We start from the raw sequence: 23,051 nt of genomic DNA, 5'->3' as shown, positions 1-23,051 counted from the left end.
AGCATGGATTTCTGCGTGAATGGTCATGTTTGACAAATCTTATTGAATTTTATGAAGAGGTTACTAGGAAAGTTGACGAGGTAAAGTGGTGGATGTTGTCTATATGGACTTCAATAAGGCCTTTGACAAGGTTCCACACAGCAGGTTAGTTAGGAAGGTTCAATTGTTAGGTATTAATATTGAAGTAGTAAAATAGATTCAGCAGTGGCTGGATGGGAGACGCCAGAGAGTAGTGGTGGATAACTGTTTGTCAGATTGGAGGCTGGTATCTAGTGGTGTGCCTCAGGGATCTGTACTGGGTCCAATGTTGTTTGTCATGTATATTAATGATCTGGATGATGGGGTGGTAAATTGGATTAGTAAGTATGCAGATGATACTAAGTTAGGTGGAGTTGTGGATAATGAAGTAGGTTTTCAAAGCTTGCAGAGAGATTTAGGCCAGTTAGAAGAAGATGGCAGATGGAGTTTAATGCTGATAAATGTGAGGTGCTACATTTTGGTAGGACTAATCAAAATAGGACATACATGGTAAATGGTACGGCATTGAAGAATGCAGTAGAACAGAGGGATCTAGGAATAATGGTGTATAGTTCCCTGAACGTGGAATCTCATGTGGATAGGGTAGTGAAGAAAGCTTTTGGTATGCTGGCCTTTATAAACCAGAGTATTGTGTGTAGGAGTTGGGATGTAATGTTGAAATTGTACAAGGCATTGGTAAGGCCAAATTTGGAGTATTGTATACAGTTCTGGTCCCCGAACTATAGGAAAGATGTCAACAAAATTGAGAGAGTACAGAGAAGATTTAGTAGAATGTTACCTGGGTTTCATCACCTAAGTTACAGAGAAAGGTTGAACAAGTTGGGTCTTTATTCTTTGGAGCGTAGAAGATTGAGAGGGGACTTGATAGAGGTATTTAAAATTATGAGGGGGATAGACAGAGTTGACGTGGATAGGCTTTTTCCATTGAGAGTAGGGGAGATTCAAACAAGAGGACATGAGTTGAGAGTTAAAGGGCAAAAGTTTAGGGGTAACATGAGGGGAACTTCTTTACTCAGAAAGTGGTAGCTGTGTGGAATGAGCTTCCAGCAGAAGTGGTTGAGGCAGGTTCAATGTTGTCACTTAAAGTTAAATTGGATAGATATATGGACAGGAAAGGAATGGAGGGTTATGGGCTGAGTGCAGGTCGGTGGGACTAGGTGAGAGTAAGAGTTCAGCACGGACTAGAAGGGCCGAGATGACCTGTTTCCATGCTGTAATTGTTATATGGTTAACATCACCTAGGCCAGGCTAGGAAAGTAATTATTTGGCACACTTGAACTCAGTCAGTCCAAAAGTCTATAATAGGTCAGTGTTCACAGTGACATATTTATCATGTGCAGGCAGGTCCTCTAATACACTCAGCATTCTGGCTGTAGTGGTGCTACTTAGCAATGCAACAATATAGTAAAATTTGGTATTGTCCGTGGTGATTTTTTGCTAAGCGAGTTGGGCTTCCTTCTGTCTGTGCAAATTGCGTGGTAGCTTGCTGCTCCCAAGACCGGCAGATTCAAAGCAACTGTGTTGGTCAACGTGTCATTGGGTAACTGGAATAATCCAAGAATGCCAGGGTCACCAATGTGGAATTTTGTGAAACAGTTTCTATTATGAATAATATGTCGTCTGTCACCCATTACATTACCCTACAAATATCATCAACAAGCTTTCCATAGCACCAGTGTCTAACACAACTTAATTATACTTAGGGGTACCAGAATTATCCCTACCCAAGAAATTGCTGGAAAATATTTGATGGCAAAGCTTCAACCTCAGCTTCACTATCTGTCAAAACTGCTAAGTTTTCCGATTGCTTTTGAATGTCATTGATGTTGAGGTATTTTGTTTTAAATCCTCAACTATTTCAAAAATTAACATTATTACTGCAGAATATTATTTTTAATGAACAGTGTTCTTGGCCTTGCAAGTCTAAAATCACAGCTAAAATAACTGGACATGTGGATCGTGTGCTGGTGGTGATTTCCAAATTTTAATTTGAAGTGCAGAACTAGAACGTCATTGAAGGTTCAGAAATATGACTGCAAACAAATAGGAAAATTTCAATGTTAAGTAGCTCAGACTTATTACTTATAATTTAACTCTCTTTTGTCAGGTTTTAAAATAGAGTAATTAAGATGATTGCTTCAATTATTAAAAAATATAATATGAATAAGGCTGTCAAAATGTTGCGAAATGGGTTTTTCAACATCAACAATTGATTGGTAAATTGAGAAATGAATGGCAGATACTCTTATGGAAATATACAGTTGCTCAATAATAAGAGAAAATGAAAATTGGCCAGACTAGCAATAATGCTAATTAAAAGATGAGAATTAAAATGAACTTCATGGAAAAGACTAGTGGTTGTATGTACATATCGTATACTTTCCATGTAAACAATTTTTATTATTTTGATACAGCTTTCAAACTATATGGCTTAGCAATGTTGTCACCAGCACCTCAGAGTTTTGCAGCAAAGAGGTAAGCCATTTGGCTGACTATGTTTACTCTTGGCTAGAGCAACCCAAGAATAATTCCACTACCAAGTTTTGTCCTGAAATCACCTTCTGAGTCAATTATTTATCCAGAATGGTTCAGGTCATATTACAGTAATTTTCTGTGCAAATAATTCCTAACCCACTGCAACAGACTACCATTTCAATGTTGAATTTTTGATGGAAGCGTACCTCAAGGTAGAAAATAGAATGGATGTCAGGCCAAACAGATCTTTTAGTAGCAATGGGGCGGAGGGGTTTGGATAGAGTATAAAATGCGAAAAGTGATGTGGAATATTTTCACAAATCAAAATAACCAGAGGTATAGTCAATGGTGCAAAGCAATGAAAGGTCAAACAAAAAAGCCAGGGATTTAAGCAGGGAATGTAATGAGTCTTGTGAGAGCTAATCATATGCAAAAGATATAACAATGGCAATTGGAACCAACAATATCCTGGCAGTGAGACTGAAGGTGTTCTGGAAATACATTTTGCACCTTATTGTTTGGCTGCACTACACTTTCTTTGCAGCTGTTAAACTTTATTCTGCATTCTGTTATTGTTTTACCTCTATGCACGGCAAAAAAAAAGTCTGTACAAACAATATCCAAGACGAGCTTTTTGTTATATCTAAATGCATGTGACAATAATAAAGAATTCAATTAAATTCAATCCCAGCAACAGGCACATCTAACCCTCTCCTTCACTCGCTGCTTTCCAAAGTCTGTGACTCCCTTATTTGCTTGTTCCTCCCCACCAATCATTCTCCCACACTAAATGTTACACCTGTCCCTACACTACCTCCCTCACGACCATTCAGGACCTTAAACTATCCTTCCAGGTGAAATAGCCCTTCACATGTAAATCCAACAGAGCCATTTGTTGTATACAGTACTTCCCATGCAACCTCCATGGAGAACCAGATGCAATGATGACACCAATGGATTCACATTGGTGAAACCTGACACAGATTTGGGACTTGCTTCATTCAGCACCTTTGGTCCTGTTGGCCAAGTATTTAATTCCATTTCCATTTCCACTTCCACACTGACATGTCTGTTCAGTCTTCTCTACAGCTGAGGTGAATTTAAACGTGGATTAGAGGAGGACCTCTATTCTATTCTCCTGTTGAAGTCTGCAACCTAAGCGTATGAATTTGATTTCTGTATTTTCTGGGAACCAATTCTCTTCCCCCATCTCCCTTTTTCTCCATTATCCTATTAGCCTCTTCACCTTTCTCTTTCCACTCCCTTTTTACCTGCCCACGCAGTCTTCCTGTCAGTTTCCCCTCCTCACCTTTTTCCCTTTATTCCATGGTCTATTGTCCTCTCCAATCTAATTCCATTTTCTCAGCTTTTGTGTCACTTTCAGCTATCATCTTGCAGCTTCTTACATCATTTCCAACCCCCCAACCCCCGTCCCTAACCTCATATCAGTTCCTCTCTCCTGGATCCACGTGTCACCCGCCAGCCTTCCTACCACCTGCCCCTCCCCCCACCCCCAACACACTCACTTTGTATACTGGCCATCTTCCTTCTTTCTTTCCAGTCTTAATAATGTCCATTTCCCTCTATAGGTGCTGTCTCACCCATTGAGTTCCTCAAGCTGTGTATTGTACCAGGTTTCCTGCATCTAGACTGTCTTGTGTCTCCGTCTTACAATCTGACTGTGTGGTTGATTCAGAGGAGGAAAGCCATGGAACTAAACAACATTTCAAGGGACTTGTTGAATGAGCAGAAAATAGTAAATGAAATTCAAAGCAGTGAGGTAATGTATTTGCTGATAGATAACAATACAGGTATACACAAAAGAAAGATAACAAAAATTGTAAAAGATCAGAGATTCATGGAAATGAATGTCTGGAACAGGTAGTTAAGATGGTTAAGAAAGCATACTGGATATTTTTAGTAGGCTACGGAATAGAACAGAAGACCAGAAAGGTCATGTTAAAACTATACAGAACATTACATGAGGTATTATGTATGTGCAGTCTGCCCACCTTTGAATAAGGGGATATGTTTGTAAGTACATCTGAGGAATTTGAATATTGCAGGACCATTGAGGAGCAGGTGCAAATATTGGATCTCTCACCTTGACATATCTTGCTAGGTCATGTTTCTGTTATTGTCTGTATTTTACACCTTGTCCACCATCTTCCTGGCACTTGCCTCTTGTATTGATTGGTGCTTTATGCTCAACCTCTGGCCCCCAATATCAGCCAACAGGATCTCTGGGTCTTGATTCATAAACGGGGACACAATCTCTTCCATCGCAGTCCTGCAATGATAGTGACTTTTTAGTAGTGAAGCCTTTTTTTCAGTATTAGCTACGAAAATAATAGCCAGCAATTCTGAAGCGATTTGGTAAAATATTGGCTTAAGCAGTGATTCTCTTAGTATGAGTTGTATGTGCTTACAATAATTATCCTAATGCTACAGCATCAATCAGCACAAGTGAATCAGGCAATTCTGCTTACATATAGGTATTAAGATTGTGTATCATGCTTTTTTCATTAGATTCAGGTCTTTTTAGTTAGAAATCAGTCAATTTAGCAACAACTAGTTACCACATTAATGATTTATTTTAAATAGTACAATTAAATAATGTTGGAAATTGATGCTTATTTACATAGTTTTGCAATGAAATAATGAAGAACTTTTCCTTAGCTCAAAACATGTCATGAAATGAATCTATAGTAACTTTCCTCTGTAGTCACAAAAAGAATTGCATGTTTGGAGTAGTACTTATTGGTTGACATATTGACTTTATTCCAAATAGAGATTTACTTTAAAAAAAAATTCCATTACAGTTTCCAAGCAAATATTAAACATCTGTTATTTTGTTTGAAATGGAAATGTTTTTAAGCCAGATCATTGAAAATCATTGCTATTGTCCATCAAAGCATAAAATGCAGTTTAGTAAAATAAAAAATATATCAGAGTATTATTTTATTAAGATCCCTCCTGATACAGCATCTCATGGCTGTGTTTGATTCTACAGATTCTATTCTGCCCTTGTTTTAACTGTGTTGTTTAGCATTGAGAGGTGACTTAATGGTCCTCAGTCACTTTAAACCTGAGCATTAGTTTCTCCTTACATTTGTGCAATGTGGCCTTTTCTTTCTGTGTCTTATTTTCTCCACGATTCATCTAAAAGTTCCTAGTTTTTGAATTGTATTATTTTCATCTCAAACCAAATGTCAGCAATATTTTGATTGCACAATGCTAGTACACAGATTACCAACCAGACTCATTCCCCAAATCTTGATATCTGTGATCATGTCTTTGCTTCACTGAAAACCTATGCTCCATCCACCAGAAAAAGCAGGATCTCCCAGTGGCCACCCATTTTAATCCCACTTCCCATTCCCGTTCCAACATGTTAGTCCATGGCCTTCTACACTGCCACGATGAGCAACACCTTGTATTCTGTCTGGGTAGTCTCCAATCTGATGGCATTAACGTTGTTTTCTCAAACTTCCAGTAATGTTCCCCCCCCCCCCCTTTCACCATTCCCCATTCCCTTCCATGGACTTCGGTCATCAGATTCTCCCTTCTCCAGCTCTTTATCTCTTTCACCAATCCACTTCCCAGCTCTTCATTCCTTCCTCCCCGCATCTCATCTTCTTACTCTGACTTCTCATCTTTTTTCTCCAGTCCTGATGAAGCGTCTCAACCCGAAATGTTGACTGTTTACTCTTTTCCATAGAAGCTACCTGGCCTGCTGAGTTCCTCCAGCATTTTGCGTGTGTTTTTTGTATTTACAACATCTGCAGATTTTCTCGTTTGTGATTGGACCATGTCATCTACAACTTTCTGCACATACAGTTCTGACAGTAGTTATATGAGTACATACATCTATGTGAGAATTTCAGGACCTTGTTTTGCTGAATTATCAGGTCTTTGATAGTTGATTAGCAGATGACCTGCAATTGTAACTGATTAAATTTTCAGTTCAGCATAGGGATATTTTGCAGCATCTTTCAGTGGAAATTCTTCCATGCCCTTGCACTTGCGCATTTGAATTGTAGGCTTTAAGCAAGAATCCACCATCTCATAAGCTGGTGTGTGGAAGCTATCTTCCTGTTTCTGGATGCTGTTTTTGATTATGGTTAGCCAGGTAGTACTTGCTTTCTTGGTACTAGCAATGTGTAGTCTTTCCTGGAATCTCTATTGATACATTTTGAGATTGTAAGCCTTAACAGGTAGAAAAAAATGTGGAGGAATGTGGCGTATAATGTTTTTTGGTTTTTTTTTTGGCTATGAAATTGACCCACTGGTGTATTTGAAAAGTTCTAATGTGATTATCGACAACAGAATTGTCATGTGATGGATGTTGGAAATGTAGGTTTTTCATGAAATGTGAAGATCCGTCCTCCTGTCACAGGATGTGAAGCAGAAGTCAAGAGTATGCTCTTGACCTGCGGTCCCAACCACCGGGCCACGGACCTGTACCGGGCTGCAAAGCATGTGCTACCGGGCCACGAGGAAACGATATGAGTCAACTGCACCTTTCCTCATACCCTGTCACACCCACTGTTGAACTTGAACACACGCGAGGTCATTACTCACGCGAGGACATCAGTTGGTCATTAACCTACAACTACTGGATGAGTAAAAAACAAATGCCTCTGGAGGATCTCCCAGTGGCCACACATTTTAATTCCACGTCCCATTCCCATTCTGATATGTCTATCCACGGCGTCCTCTACTGTAAAGATGAAGCCACACTGAGGTTGGAGGAACAACACCTTGTATTCCGTCTGGGTAGCCTCCAACCTGATGGCATGAACATTGACTTCTCAAACCTCCGCTAATGCCCCACCTCCCCCTCGTACCCCATCCGTTATTTATTTATATACACACATTCTTTCTCTCTCTGTCCTTTTTCTCCCTCTGTCCCTCTCACTATACCCCTTGCCCATCTTCTGCATCTTCTGGGTTTTTCCCCCCTCCTCCCCCTTTTCCTTCTCCCTGGGCCTCCTGTCCCATGATCCTCTCATATCCCTTTTGCCATTCACCTGTCCAGCTTTTGGCTCCATCCCTTCCCCTCCTATCTTTTTGGATCTCCCCCTCCCCCTCCCACTTTCAAATCTCTTACTAGCTCTTCCTTCAGTTAGTCTCTGCCCGAAATGTCGACTGTACCTCTTCCTAGAGATGCTGCCTGGCCTGCTGCATTCACCAGCTAACAAGATGGCACAGGTTTCTCTTTCAGCTACCACAATTTCAAGGAGAATCGATGACATAGCGGAGGACATCGAAGCACAGCTGTTGGAATGGCTTAACGAGTCTGATTTCACTACCCGAATCAAAGAGGTTGCTCCTGAATGCCAGTCTACACACTGTGTCACACACAGGGAAATGCTGGCTAGCCAAAAAATGTCACCTGATCTTAACAGTGTATTGAGTGATGTTATTGGAGTTATCAATCACATCAAAGCAAAAGCCCTTAACTCACGTCTGTTTGAGCAGCTTTGCGAGGAAATGGATGCAGAGCACAGACACCTTCTCTTACACACTGAAGTCAGGTAGCTATCAAGGGGGAGAGCCCTGGCCAGGGTTTTTGAGTTAAGAGAGTTGCTACAGAGATTTCTTTCAGGAAAGAAGTCACCACTGGCAGCACACTTCAGTGACGAGGAGTGGATAGCAAAACTCGCTTATCTGTATGACATCTTCAGCCTGCTCAATGAACTCAATTTGTCACTTCAGGGGAGAATGACAACTGTCTTCAAGTTGGCAGATAAAGTGTCTGCTTTCACAGCCAAACTGGAACTGTGGGGACGGTGAGTGGACAGGGGCATATTTGACTTGTTCCCAACATTAGCTGGGATTTTGGGAGAGACTGAGGCTGCACCGTCCTTCTCACAGCTGGTGAACGATCACCTATTTTTGCTGTCGACAGAATTTGAGCATTACTTCCTAACCGCAAATGACCCAAGACGTGCAAAGGAATGGGTCCGTGACCCGTTTGTGAATGTCCCTGGTGAATCATCCATATCAGCGCAGGAAGAAGATCAACTCCTCGAGCTTGCAAATGACAGTGCGCTGAAAAGTATGTTTGACATAACATCTCTGCCGGCATTCTGGATCAATGTCAAGGCTGAGTATCCTGAGATAGCCATGAAAGCACTGAAAACGTTGCTTTCATTTCCAACATCATGTCTCTGCGAAGCCGAGTTTTCTGCAATGAATGCAATGAAAACTAAATTGCAGAATAGACTGGACATAAGGAACCTCCTTTTGACTTATAATTGACATCACTATATTCATGCGAGGAAATTATGCGCTGAGTGTTTAATATTAAATTCATTAGATAAACCCTTTTAGAAACAAAATTGCGTGTATTAGCCACTGATAAGTGACTTATTGTTGACTTATCACCTATTATCTGGTCGTGATTAACAACCCCACCCCCCCCCCCGGCCCGGTCGGCTGGTCCACGGTGCAAAAAGGTTGGGGGACCCCTGCTCTTGACAATCTTGCCCTGCTGTATAAATCAAAGACATGTTTCAATCAGCCATTTGAATTTTGAGAATCAGAATCAGGTTTAACATCACTGGCAAAAAACAAATTTCATTAGTTATTTTTAAAGCTATTTCTATAGGGTGCTTGCATTTAGTTATTTATTTTAAGAGACTTTATTTGGCAAAACATACAAACAAGAAGACTAAAACTTTTATTTGACATTCACTTAAAATTGCATTCTCATCTCTGTTTTGCATCATCGTGATGATGACTGAATTTTAAGCATATGTAAGTCCCCTGGACCATCTGCTCCAAATATCTCCTGAAACTCTGCAGAATTGCTTCAATAACTGCACTGGTTAGCTGATACAATGTTGAATAATGCAGATACCTTAACTAAAGATAGTATAGTGATTTTCTTCCTTGTCATAAATTAAGTGAAATCTGTTCCTTCATCTTGAAGTACTTCATAAAGGTGCATTTGATCGTATAACTGAGCAACCAGTTTCTAATAGGAAACTAAACCCTCAAATCTTTTATTCTACCATGGCACGCCAAAACACCTCTTTTGCAACAATTAAATTTAATTTTTTTTAAATTCTGAAGGCACAGAACTTAACCAATTCTCATAGAAACTAATAAAATTGCATATGCTGCAGATAAAAGCAGCTATTGCAAGCATGCTATGGAGCAATCAGTGTTGAAAAGGTTAATGTTTCAGGAGTGAGCCTTCATCATATGATGTTATGTTCCATGTAAAAGCTATTTGTGTCTTTCCAAAGTTAAATATTTTTCTGTGTATTTCCATCTGTTATGATTAACAAAGTGCCTCTTCAATCTTCTAGGAAAGATTATTGAATGATCCAACTATGTGTGGCCTCAGATGCATAAAGTATGGTTGATGTCATATTCAGAAACCTTGAAATGTATTTCTGTCCTTTCATCTGTGAAATAATAAGTGATGTGGGGGACCTGAAGGAAAATGAGAAGAACTAAAATACATCAGAGTAATATTAATTTTAAAAGGTACAAGTGCAATTTTGGAAGGTCTCCGGTTTTCATTGTGGTTCATACAAGTGAATGCTTTGGCTTCTATAACTTCCTGATGTCACAATCACAATCCAGAAACAGCACAATAGTCAAAATCCATTAAGTCGGTATCCATTTTTTTTGTTGTGTTAAAAATGATTGAAACTAAACTTTTGTTAAATATTAAAGTAGATTATTTGTATTCTTATAAGGACTAATATCCAATTTTAGCTTGTGTTGTAAAATATTTTGATTTGGAAATAAAGTTGGAATAGTGTGCTTTAATATCCCATTTACAGGAAGGACTTGGAAGTTATCATCTTAAGACAGTGTTCAAAAAGTCGGGATAGGATATCACTAAGGGTAGATATAGTTCTCCCTCAGCTCTATGTCCCCAAAACCATTCTCTGAGTGCTTTTAAAAAAAAATGTTAGAATAGTGTCCCCACCCAAATTGTGAATCTTGATGCAGAATAATTCACACAGTTCTTGTTATAGATGAAACCTAGGTAGTATCTTAACTGACTGAACATTTTAGTTTCATATGGTAGGTGCTTCAAATGAGGTTCTAAACAGTAGATGATTTTAACTTCCTTGGTACTGCCATAGTGCTAAGAGCTTGGATGGAGTGGAATTTATTAAGTGTCTCCAGGAAAGTTTTCTTATGCATTATGTGGATGGCAGTACTAGGGAGGGGACAACATGACCTCTGATTGAGAAATTAAAGTAAAATTGTTACGGTACTTTGGGACCAGTGACCATAATTATATTAATTTTAAATTAGATATGAAAAAAATAGTTCTTGTCCACAGTCCCAAGTGAGGCACGATTAATTTTGATACTATTAAATAAGAACTAGTAAAGGTCGATCGGGAGAGGATGTTTGCAGGTAAAAGGAGGTTTTTAAAAGAGAGAGAAGATTTCACAACCAGCATGTTCTTTTTAGAAGGAGAAGGGCAAGGCCTTTAAGATTAAGAAATCCTCGATACTGATGAGACTCTGATTAGGAAAAAGAGGCAGATTTCATATATAGGCAATTGGGATCTTAGAACAGTACAGCACAGTGCGAGCCCTTCAGCCTACAATCCTGTGCTGACCTCAAGATTCAAGTTCACTTATTACATGTACATAAAAGCATACAGTGAACTGCATCATTTGTGTTAACAACCAACACACCCAGTGGTGTGCGCAAGGCAGCCTGCAAGCGTCACCACACATTCTGGTGCCAGCATTGCAAACCTACAATGCTTGGCAGAACAACACAGAACACAATAAGCAAAAAGATAACAACATCCTCCCTCTCCCCAATGCACATTCACAATCATCTAACCCTAGCAGAGTCTGGCTTCTTGGGCCTCCAGCCTCCAGCAGCCTCAGGCTCACTGACATTGGACTTCAACTTCCCCAATGGACTCAGAGATTCGCAGCCTTGGTACTCTGGCCAATGGGCCACAATGTCTGAACTTCCAATTCGACCTCTGGGTCTCAATCCTCGTCCTCAAACCCAAGGATCCACCAATCACTGACCACTAGGCCTCAAACTCTGGTCTCACCAATTCCCAAACCCAGGGGTTCAAAGAACCGCATTCTTCTTGCCCAAATGGAACCCTAACTTTGGTACCCACCAACAACTCACTGACCCTGGGGTGACTTCCAGACCGCATCCATTGCTGATCTTCAAAGTGGAGCATTGACTTGAGACCTGGGCCTGATTTCTAATTCCCCATCCCTGTCTCTAAACCTTAACCTGATCTCTAACTCACCTCTTATACCCAAAACCATTTTCTATGAAACTTAAAAAAACAACTAAAACACAACTAAATCTGAGCTACGACTCAATGGAAGTCACAACTTTGCACCATCTTGACCGCATGATCAATTTAACCTTTCTCTTTTACCAGCCTATAATGTTTGATTTTCATTTGCATCTATGTGCCTACTTAAGGGTTTTAAATGTCCCTATTGTATAAGCCTCTATCACCATCTTGGTAGTGTTCGACCTCTGATATCTTCCCTAAACTTTTTTCTACTTTGTTGTCTCTAATCCGCCATTGCTCAGTAGGAAAAATGTCCAAGCTTGCTCAGCTTTTCCTCATAAGACAAGTTCTCTAATCCAGGACACCATCCTGGTATACTACCTCTGCACCCTCTCTAAAGCTTCCATATCATTCAAATAATGGGGTGACCAGAAGTGAACACAATACTCCATATGTGGTTTAACAGGTGGGTTACAGGGTGGAGATATGTCTCTACCAAAGGCGGTGTAAGGCACTCCTTCCCTCCACTAGCCTACAAGTCACCCTTGGGTGAGTTGTAGCACCTGCTTAGTCTGCAATCAGGGTCACATGAAACCATGGGAGCAATTGGTGGTCATATGAGCAGCTGATGATAGAAAGCCTCTAAAGAGTATTGATAATGACTGGGGTCACCTGTCTTGTAAAGACACAGCCCAAAAGAAGGTAATGGCAAACCACTTCTGTCAAAAAATTTGCCAAAAACAATCATGGTAATAAACCATGATTGCTATCGTCTTAACAGCACGACACGTGATGATGATGATGGTCCAACAGGGGTTAGAATTAAAGTTAGCTTCATTTGTCAAGTCAGCAAGGATTGTGCTGGGCAAGTATCGGCACGCATCCAGCACCAAAAAAGTATGCCCACACCTCACTAGGCCTAACTACAAGTCATTGGAATGTGGGAGGAAACCAGAACCTTCAGAGGAAACATATGCTGTCATAGGGAGACCATAAAAACATCTTACGGAGAGCAGAGTTTAGAGTTGTATCCTTACTTAGCAGTTCTTGAATACAGTTTCCTAACTATTGAAGATCAACATACTATATGCCTTCTAACTATCCTATGGATATGCACGACAGCTTTGAGTGATCTATGGACTTGGACCCCAGGATCCACTTGTTCCTCCACGTTGCTAAGAGTTCTGGTGTTAATGTTGTACTCTGCTTTCAAGTTCGATCTTCGAACTCCAGCTGCCATTTCTGTGCCCACCTTTGCCCTCCAAGTCACTTATGTTTAAAAAAAAAATCACAAAGAGCAGGGGTCTCTGAACAGAGCTCTGGGGAACACCACTAGTTACAGATCTTCAGGCAGAATACACTCTTATCTATTACTACCTTCAGCCAAGTTTCCCTGAATCCCGTGTTTCATGATTTTCTGGTCGAGTCAATCATAGAGAACCTTGTCAAACTCCTTACTGAAATCCATAGGCATCATATCTACTGTTATACCTTCCTTGATTTGTCTATTTACTTCCTGAAAAAATTCAGTCAGGCTCCTGAGGTATGACCTATCTGCCACAAAGCCATGCTGGCTATCCTTAAACTATGCTTCTCCAGATGCTCATAAATTTTGTCTCTAAGAATCCTCTCCAATAATTTGCTCACCACTTATGTAAGACTCACTAGTCTACAATTCCCAGGATTATCCCTATTAACTGTATTGAACAATGGAACAACATTTGCTAACCTATCTCAGAAATACTCACTCATTGCCTGGCAGTCATCTGATGTACAAACACTCCTGTGCCTAGCATCACTTCATGGACATAAAATCAATTTATGTACGGTATATAAGCTATCTCATGTATTTCTATTTACAAGTTTCCCCCGCCATCCAAAGGTAGAGCATTCCTATGAAATGGTTCGTAAACCGAAATATCGTAAAGCGAAGAAGCAATTATTATTTATTTATATGGGAAAATTTTGTGAGCGTTCGCAGACCCAAAGATAACCTACCATATCATGCCAAATAACACATAAAACCTAAAATAACAGTAACATATAGTAAAAGCAGGAATGATATGCTAAATACACAGCCTATATAAAGTAGAAATACTTTTCCACAATCATTACTGAACTGTTCTCCGTAGTGAAAATCTCACACAAGCGCTGTTGGCAAAAACATGGCGCAAGCGTTCTCCAGTAAACTTTAAGCTATGAAGCTGCCAAATCATACCAAGTAACACGTATAAATACACAGCCGATATAAAGTAGAAATAATGTATGTACAGTGTATTATCACTTACCGGAATTGGGAAAGCGCAGAGCACACTGATGGTGGTGTGTTAGACTGAGTCATCGGAGTTTGGGTGGTGCAGTGGCCCCCACCCTCCAGGCCACGGAGTGATACATTGCCGCGAAGCATGCAGGAATGCAGCGGTAGCCGGGAGGCACACAGCACATCTTTAAGAAAAAAGCCGAAATAAACATGCTAATTAATTAGGTGCCGCCTGGCACGTAATTGTCGGCCCAGATCAGTGCCGATTTCTGATTGCATCGTCTTTGATCTGGACCGATAATTACATGTCGGCAGCACCTAATTAATTAGCATGTTTATTTCGGCCTTTTTCTTAAAGATGTGCTGTGTGCCTACCGGCTACCGTTGCATTCTCCACAAATCGGTATCTGTCCGTGGCTGGGGGTTGGCGTGGTGGGACACTGGGGTGTCATCTCGTCATCGTGTGTTTCCATTAGAGCAGGCAGCTCATCATCTTCTATCTCTGCCCGCCTCAATGTCGCAGGTGGAGGTTCGTTGTCTGCTGTGGCTGATGTGGAAGGCTTGCTTGACTGCTGAGCCTCGCGCATTTTTCTATCACACAGTAATTTGTAAGGACTCAAACCATCCTGCAAATATCCCCTAAACCGACGTACCCTTTCAAAATTAAAGTCGTACTTTATCATTACTCATTCGGTTTCGATTGTTATCCTTTCCTCTTCCAATTGCATCAGCTCTTCATCTGTAAGTTCTTGGTCATGGGATGCCAAAACCTCTTCAACATCACCTTCGTCAGCTTCCACAAGCCAAACTCACGTTGTCCTTACTTTGTTCACACGATCAAAACGCTTAATTATGTCTAGTTTTACGCTAAGTGTAACACCCTTACGAGCTCTTTCTGGCTTTTCTGACACCTTAGAACTTCTCTTGCTAACGGCTGCTCAATGCAACGTGTTTAAGCAATGCCGTTCCGAATCCGGGGGAGAGCGGCTGCTCGGGGTACGCTCTGCCTTTTATCGCGTGCTGATTTTTTTTTCGTAACAGTGAAAACACCTTTTGAAAGCAAAAACAGGGTACTAATGTAGGTCTTTCGTAACAGTGAGGTTTCGTAAAGCGAACGTTCGAAAAGCGGGGGACACCTGTATTGTTTTTTTTTAATATTATGTTCTTGTGTTTTTTTTGTGCTGCACCAGATCTGGAGTAGCAATTATTTTGTTCTCCTTAACATTTGTGTACTGGAAATCACATTAAACCATCTTGAATTTTGTGTAGCACATGTCGTATCTTTATCAGCCTGACTGTCTGTCTCCTTTTTCCAGGTTGCAGTATGATCTCTCTTGATTCACACATTCTTGGAGTTTGTTTTTAAACTGTTGACTAATTTATTTCAGTTAGCTAATTCTCAAATCCACTAAAGATTTAGAACATGAAGAATTTCATTTTCTTACACTTCAATTTTTAGTCCATTTTCTCTGGAGAGAATTGTGCCACTTGTTATCATTGTCATCAACTGAGGACTGTCCAATTTGTGCCAAGTATTTTTTTTGTGTGGATTTGTGCCACTGTTATCTTGTCATGGAAAAGATTCTGTCTCGAAAGCAGGCTTAGTATGAAACAAGTCAGTTTTATGTAGATCGTGCACAAAGGTAGATTATTCTGGTTTGAAGCAATGCAATGTGTGTAATCCATTTTAAGGCTCTGGAAAAAAAATGTTTTGAAATCTCAAATTTCTTCCTTGACGAATTCCCTCAAACTGTTGTCAAAGGAGGAAGTTTAAGCAAATATTAGAATTCTGGTCTATCAGTATTCTTCTGATTAATAGCTCAAATCTTTGTTCAGTCCTGGAGCTCAAAAGGATGATATTTTCTTACAATGCCAATTATAATTCTTTATGCTTGAAGGCAGAAAAAGAAACTTGTCCACCATTTACAACACACAAGAGCTGGAAGAACTCAGTATCTATGGAGGGAAAAGGAAAACTGATGTTTTGGGTCAATATGTTTCATTAGGACTGGAAAGAAAGAAAGAAAGATGACCAGTATAAAAAGGTGGGGACAAAAGTTGGTGGGTGATAGGTGGATCCAGGGATGAGTTGATTGGCAACTGAGGATGGGAAGAGAGTTGAAATGATGTAAAATGTTGGGGAGTGACAGATGAAAATGACAAAAGGCTGAAGAAGATGGAGTCTGATGGGAGATCTGATCATGGAGCGAAAGGAAGGAGGTGGGGAGAGGAACCAGCTGAAGGAATGTTTGGATGATGGGCAGTTGAAGAGGGTGCTTGCTGAAGGGGGAAGGGGTTAGTAGGGGCTAGTGTGACCGGGAAGAAATTAGGGGAAGGAGGTACTGGAAGTTAGAGAACTTTATGTTCAAGTGTCCAGGTTGGAGACAGCCAAGGTGTAATATGAGGTACTGTTCCTCTAATCTGCATTTTTGGCAGTGAGAGAGGCAGTAGACAAACATGTTGGCGTGGAAATGGAAAATGCAATTTCCTTGGCTGGTATGCTGAACAAGCATAGATGTTCAATGAAGCAATTTTCCAGTCTGTGTTTGGTCTCTACCAATGAAGAGGAGGCCATATTGGCAGGGTTGATGCATTAAATAACACTATATGAAATTATGTGTGAAGGACTGCTTTACTTGTAAAGACTGATTCGGGCCCTGAATGGTGGTGAAGGATGAGGTGTATGGGTAAATCTAATATCTAGTGCATTTGTGGGGATAAGTGCTTAGAGGAGGATGGGAGAGAGGGAGGTGGGATCCTGTTGGAGATTGCAGAAATAGTGGAGAATTATATATTGGATGCATAACCTCACTGGATGGTAGGTGAATTCTAGGGGAGCTCTGTCCATGTTATGCTTAAGGTTGAGGTGCCAGGGATAGAACAAGGGCAGACATATGAGAAGTAGAAGCGAGCTACATTGATAGCTGTGTGGGGGCACACTCAGTTTTCTGAAAAAAAATTCTAGAGCGTTAAGCCTCATCATGAGAACAGACGCAGAAGAGGGAATCATGTCCTTGCAAACAATAGGGTGGGAAGAATATAGTCAAGGTACCGTAGGAGTCAGTGGGTTTGTAGAAGATGTCAGTGCATAATCTGTCTCCTGAGGTGGAGATGGAAACATTAAGAAAGGACAGAGAGATGTCAGAGACCAGTCAAGTGAATTTGATGGCAAAGTGGAAGTTGTTAGTGATGAAATTGATGAACTCTGCACGTGTGCAAGAAGTGGCATTAATTCAGTTATTGGTGTTATGGAAAGGATGATCGGGAGCATTGTTGGTATAGTTTTGAAACATAGATTACTCCATGTAGCCAACAAAAGCAGGCATATCTGGGCCCCGCACCTTCAGTCTGGAGTAAGTGGGAGGAGCAGAAAGAGAAGTTGTTGAGACCAAGGATGCGTTCTGCCAGAAATAGTGGGGGAGCTAGTTGGCTCTGTTTTTCACAAAGAAATGGAAACCCTTGAAACCTTCCAGATGGGGGACAGATGTTTTACAGGGGTCTGGTCATCCGTGGGCATCAGGGAATTGAAAGTTGTTGAAGTGGTAGAGGACATGTGTGGTATTATGAATATCAGTGATAAAGGACTGGAAGGAAGGAAGAGGGAGTCGAAGATACAAGGATACAAGTTTAGTAATGCAGAAGCAGGCAGAAACAATGGGCTTGCCAGGGCAGCCTGGTTTGTGACACTTGAGTAGGAGGTAGAAATGGGCAGCGGGGAGGGAGATGGGGAACAATAAGGTAAGAAGTCGTAGAAGGGAGATCTCTGGAGGTGATGAGGTTTTTTTTAAACAAGTTAAAGTGGTGGATATTTTGACTAAGGAGTTATCACTCTGTTGCAAAATTGTCTCCCCCTTTCCCTGCTCTCTCAAGCAGTACTACAATTACTCTCAAAATCTCTTCTACATTTGTTTTATTGTATACTGGCCATTGAGTGCATCATGAAATGAAGCCTAGAGTATCTTTGCAAACTTTTCTTCTGTAAATAATCTCCATATTGAGGTAATAAATGCAACTTTCTTTAAATAGATATTATTTGCTCCACTACTGCCTGTTGAGCAGCAATTCTATTTCTTGCCAAAGCAGTTTCTTCCAATTGGTATAATTCACTTTCCCATCTTTCTTCATTGTCTTTTTTCAGATTCTGTGTATGCAGAACAGAAGTTTCATTTTCTTTTGTTAGGTTAAATATAATTGTAGTGATGAATCATTTTCTATTGCTACATTGTGTTCAATTTCAAGTATTGCTAACAATTATATAGCACTTTTAATGTGAAAACTATTTCATGCTTTTATAACTGCAGTAACTTGTTGAAGCAAATAGTTATTGCAACATCCTAACAGCGTGAAGATTTGGGTGATCTGAAAGAATGTTCAGTGGAGCACCACAAGAACCTGCTCTAGTTTTGAATATAATATCCATAAGCTTACAGGAAACTGCCAATTGGAATCATGGTGCTTTTCAACAGAGGACCATAACTTATCATGTGATATCAGTGTGATACGGCGTTAAATCTTATAATCTTTTTATTCAGAGAGGAGTGAGCTATGTGCTGACCCATACAGAACCACAAGTAAACCATGCAGATACGTATGAATAGTTGGCTGTTGCTATTTTTTGTTTTGACACATCATGACTGAACTGAGCAAAGTTCTTTGGCACATCAGCTTTTTGGATTGCAGTCTATATTGCTTTCTTACTCTGAATCCAGTTTTGTTAATCTTTGAAGATTTCCTTGTATTTATCTTATTCTTAACTTACTGCCTTATGGTTTTTAAGTTAATACTTTGTAAAAATAGAGGATTACTTTTACTTTCCAAATTTCTCATCACTTTAAAAGCAGCAATAGACAGTTCATAACTCTGATGGCAGAGGGGAAGACGCTGTCCTAAATCATTGAGTGTGGGCTTTCAGATTCATGTACCTCCTCTCCAAAGATAGTAATGGGAAGAGGGCATGTCCCAGATGAGTTGAGTCCTTGGTGGTGGATAAACTTGATGTCACCAAATGATCAGTTATTTACTGCAGCTTATTTTTTGCTGCTCTTATGCATAGACAAATGGCATTGCTCCATTGTTCTAATTTTTCGATTAACAAAATGCATTATGATATACTGATCCAAAATAACATTTAGAAGGTGGATGCTTAACCTTAAATACTTCAGAATGGTATTACTAGTACTAATGAAATGCACTGAAAGGCTGCCTTCTGCCTCAGAATTTTTCTGATTCATAAGGATATTAATATATCCAAAGGTGATATACACTGCATATTTTTGATTAGTAAGCTTCTTTGTTAAATTCTTAAATACTCTAATTTGTGTTCAAAATATTTTTTATTTAAACACTTAATTTTTCCATCTGAACTCTAGCTCATGAAAAGGCAAATGACTACAATGACAGTTTTTTTCAATTTGTAGTTGCATGATTTGGAATTGTAAAGACACCCAAGGTATTAATGAAACCATTTTACATGTAACTTTTTTTCTTTGTAAGCATTTTAATTTTCAAAATTTTCTGCTAGACTATTTTGCAAGTGCTGACTTTAAACAAGATTTTCAGACATCACAATTGCTCATCTCAGTATTTGCAAATTTTGCTCTGTGCTATTTTGACATTACTTCGTGGCTGCAATTTGTTTAATGTTGCTAGCTGAAATCGGATATAACTAAAGGCAACCTCTCTTCTGCAATTGTTTAATTGCTTAGTTTAATAGCAGATGAGTGTGCCACATTGAAATCTTTTTTTTTGCTGTGATAGCAAGCTTAATATTGATGAAATAAGTTTTTCATCAGCTGTTCGTGTGAAAGTAGTTAACAGTTGGCGAGTCTTACTATAGACTAATCCAAAGGCCATAAAGTACCAAGCTCCTCTCTTGATATTGAATAATAAATATATTATGAGTGGTTAGTCCTGGATACTTGCAATTCAGAATTGTGTTTAATTTGATTTGTATTAAAAGCTCAAAGTCAATTTTATAAGAGAAGACTTTTAATGTAAAATTTACCAATTGCAGGGCATAATCATAACTCTTGGTTTTGTTAATCCTGGCTCTTAAATTGAGATACTAGACTGAAGGCATATGTATGAGTTTACAACAAAAGTGTAATCAAAATGGAGAATGGCAGACAGTTAATGAAGTAAACAGATATAAAGATGAATCTTCAATTACTTTAGAGAATGGTCAGACAATTATGTTTTATTTGGATATAAATCTTATATATCAATTATTGGTTAATAAGATTTTGAATAATTAGAAAAAAAAGATAATGGTTTAAAGTCTAGACCCTTCACACCAAGATTGAGCAATATTCAGATTAATGGATGCAGTCATTTTGATTTGATGTGGTTCAACTGTTGCAGACAAGAACGTCTGCTTCTAAATTTCTTGATAAATGGGAATACAAATTTTCTAGCTTACACTCCCCTTATAGTTCAATTTGATTAAATAAAAAGAAAATCTGATTTCTAATGGATATATTGAATAATTGCCTTGTAGTCTGGTCCGTTATGTGTACTAACCTAATGCTTGCCCCGAGGAAGAATTCAGTATTTACAATAGTTCTTTTGGTCAAGTACATTTTTAACAGACAGCCACATTAAATTGGACTGTCCCTTGCGGCAAAACAAAACAATAGATGAAAGTCTGGTCTGTCTTTACATAAGCTGACAGTTCCCATTTCCTTTTTTCTTTCTGTGTGAATTCAAAGCTGTAAATTCAGTCTTGACATTTAAAAGAGCAAGAGTAGGTTCTTAGAGTCCAGATGCAAAATCTGTTTGAAAATATGGTTTACACTAATCCAGTGTTTTCTATTTAATTGGTTTTGATTTAATTGTTATTTTTGCTAAACACTATTACAATGTCCACTGGAATTAAAGTAACACTGCAGATAAATTTGCAGCAGTTATTTGTAGTTAAACAGCTGCTTTCTCCTTGGAAGAAAACATTTGGGCTATTCAAGACAAACCTTAGTAGAAGAGCCTTCTCTTCTGCATTTCTGGATGGTGAAATGTGAGTGCCCAGACATTCGTCACCTCCTCCTAAAGTGCTTTAACTGGTGTCACTGGCTAGTTGTTTGTAGACTATTGCATGAAAACCTAGGTGCTTGAATATCAAGACACTAACACTGCTCAATTGATCTCCCACCAGGAAAGGACATTGTGCTGTAAAGCTGATAGAGTTAGGGCCGGGTCCAAATACGTAGCACCCACTAGGTCATGTGAGTGAGATCTGATGGTGAGGATTTGAAGGATTGTTGGGATGAGGGAGATGTACTGGATGCCAATCGCTGATGTGAGGGAGGTGCATAAGCATGGCACTCCAGAGCTGGGTTATGAGATGAGCAACTGGAGGTAGTGGGTCAGGTATGATTGTTAAGGTTTGGGAACTTGAGAAGTGGTCATGAGCTTCGACAAAGGCGAACTGGTGTACAAGTACTTTGACAGGAGTCTTGCAATTCCAAGTTGGGCAATACAAAATTTGTCAGGGAGGCAGGAAATATGAGAGTTTTCTCCAACCTGAAACATTAATTCAGTTCTCATTCCACACTTGCTGCCTGACTTCACCCTCAGCTCTGTGTTGTGCCAGGAATTGCATCATTGTCTGTATCTAAAACCAGCTAATCATGCAGGCACCGCACTAAGAACCCAGTCAGGTTTCTGTTGTATCTACCAAACTGTCATTGTCATGTTCCACATTCTGGGGAAATCAATTTTTGTTAAATGTTGCAGTGAAGTAGATGTTGCTGTTTGGTTGAATATCAAAACAAATGTTTTTGTCTGCAGATTACTCTCTGTCCTTCACATGCTGGGATAGACAACTCCCTTTCTCACGAGGGTTGGAGACCCGTCGGCTACCCTCACTTGGTTTAGCCAGCTTGTTGAAGCCGTTGCCCGGGGTGTGGCTGCTGTCACATGCAAACAGCTACAGGGAGCCACAGGTGAGAGCTGAGTTCCAGGTGGAGACCAAAGGTGGACAAACCGCCCTGAAAAGGACGCGACATGGTCCCCCACCAGAGGTGCTACTCCTCCCTGACACTCCATACACTCCCCCCTGACACTCCATACACTCCCAGCATGTGAAGACAGACTCCGGCGGATTGAGCAGACGAGACCAGTGGAATGTGCAACGATCAAGAAGGTGGTCTCTGCAAGCGTCATGGAACTTGTAAAGCACGACAAGACAAGCATGTCCTGGTCATCCACTGCGCCTAGTCCCATCTCCAGCCGTCTCGACTCTTGTCTTGCCACTGGATCCAGATGGGAATTGGGAAGAGAGAGTGAGGCTGATGCTGTGCAACTCTCCCTCACTTAAATCCAAATCAAGCGCTAGTGTCGGCACCATCAAGCCGGCTGGTGGCGCAGTGACATCAGCGCCGGACTCCGGAACGAAGGTTCCCGAGGTTGAATCCAGTTGGGCCGCTCCCGGGCACGCTTTCCATCTGTGCCGGGTTGAGTGTCAAGGTCTTCATCGATGATGATGGACGAACCTTACTCTCTGTCCACTCTACTGGTATCAAAACCTTGAACAGCTGGATGGATAAGGAGAATAGTGTTTGGAACTGAGGGCTAAAGTAAGCTTATAACATTTCCACAACAAGTTGTGGAAATGTAAGCTACTTAAGTTATATGCCATCTAACTTTTGACATGGAGGGTGGCCCCCAGAATAGTTTGCCAAGCCTTACTCTCACTTACAGTGATAATGTAATCTGGGTAGTTGTGAAGATCCAAAGCAAGCAAAAACAAGATGGAAACTGAAGACAATTAGTCTGTGGAGCTTTATCTTGAAGCAGTCACTTAATAATGCAAGGCTTTTAAAAAATGCAATGCCAGTTCATCTGTTTTAAAGATCACAAGCAAAGTTGATGGATTCACATTGTTTAACCTGAGAATCAGTACATAGCACTTACCTTTATTGCACATAGTAAATCTGTGTAATCAGTTTAAAATGTTCATCATTGTACTGATGTATTTCAGTAGCAAACCCAGTGGTTTTGATAAATACACATTATAATTAT

The 23,051-nt window shown here is 40.0% G+C and overlaps 1 protein-coding gene across 5 annotated transcripts in view; it reads left to right on the top strand.

Moving 5' to 3' along the window:
- The window catches only part of LOC134343948 (ADP-ribosylation factor-like protein 15), a 278,874-nt gene that overhangs the window by 237,969 nt on the left and 17,854 nt on the right, over nt 1–23,051 (top strand). The window contains exon 5 of one of the 5 annotated variants that reach the window (XR_010017346.1): nt 4,104–4,294. The exons of the other annotated variants lie outside the window; for them this stretch is intronic. The gene's annotated coding sequence lies outside the window, so the exon portion shown is untranslated. The remainder of the gene's footprint in view (nt 1–4,103; nt 4,295–23,051) is intronic. 5 annotated transcript variants of the gene reach the window in all.

This window comes from Mobula hypostoma, chromosome 3 (genome assembly GCF_963921235.1).
Source record: "Mobula hypostoma chromosome 3, sMobHyp1.1, whole genome shotgun sequence".
Classification (NCBI taxonomy): Eukaryota; Metazoa; Chordata; class Chondrichthyes; order Myliobatiformes; family Myliobatidae; genus Mobula; species Mobula hypostoma.
This window is presented reverse-complemented; position numbering and strand designations above follow the sequence as displayed.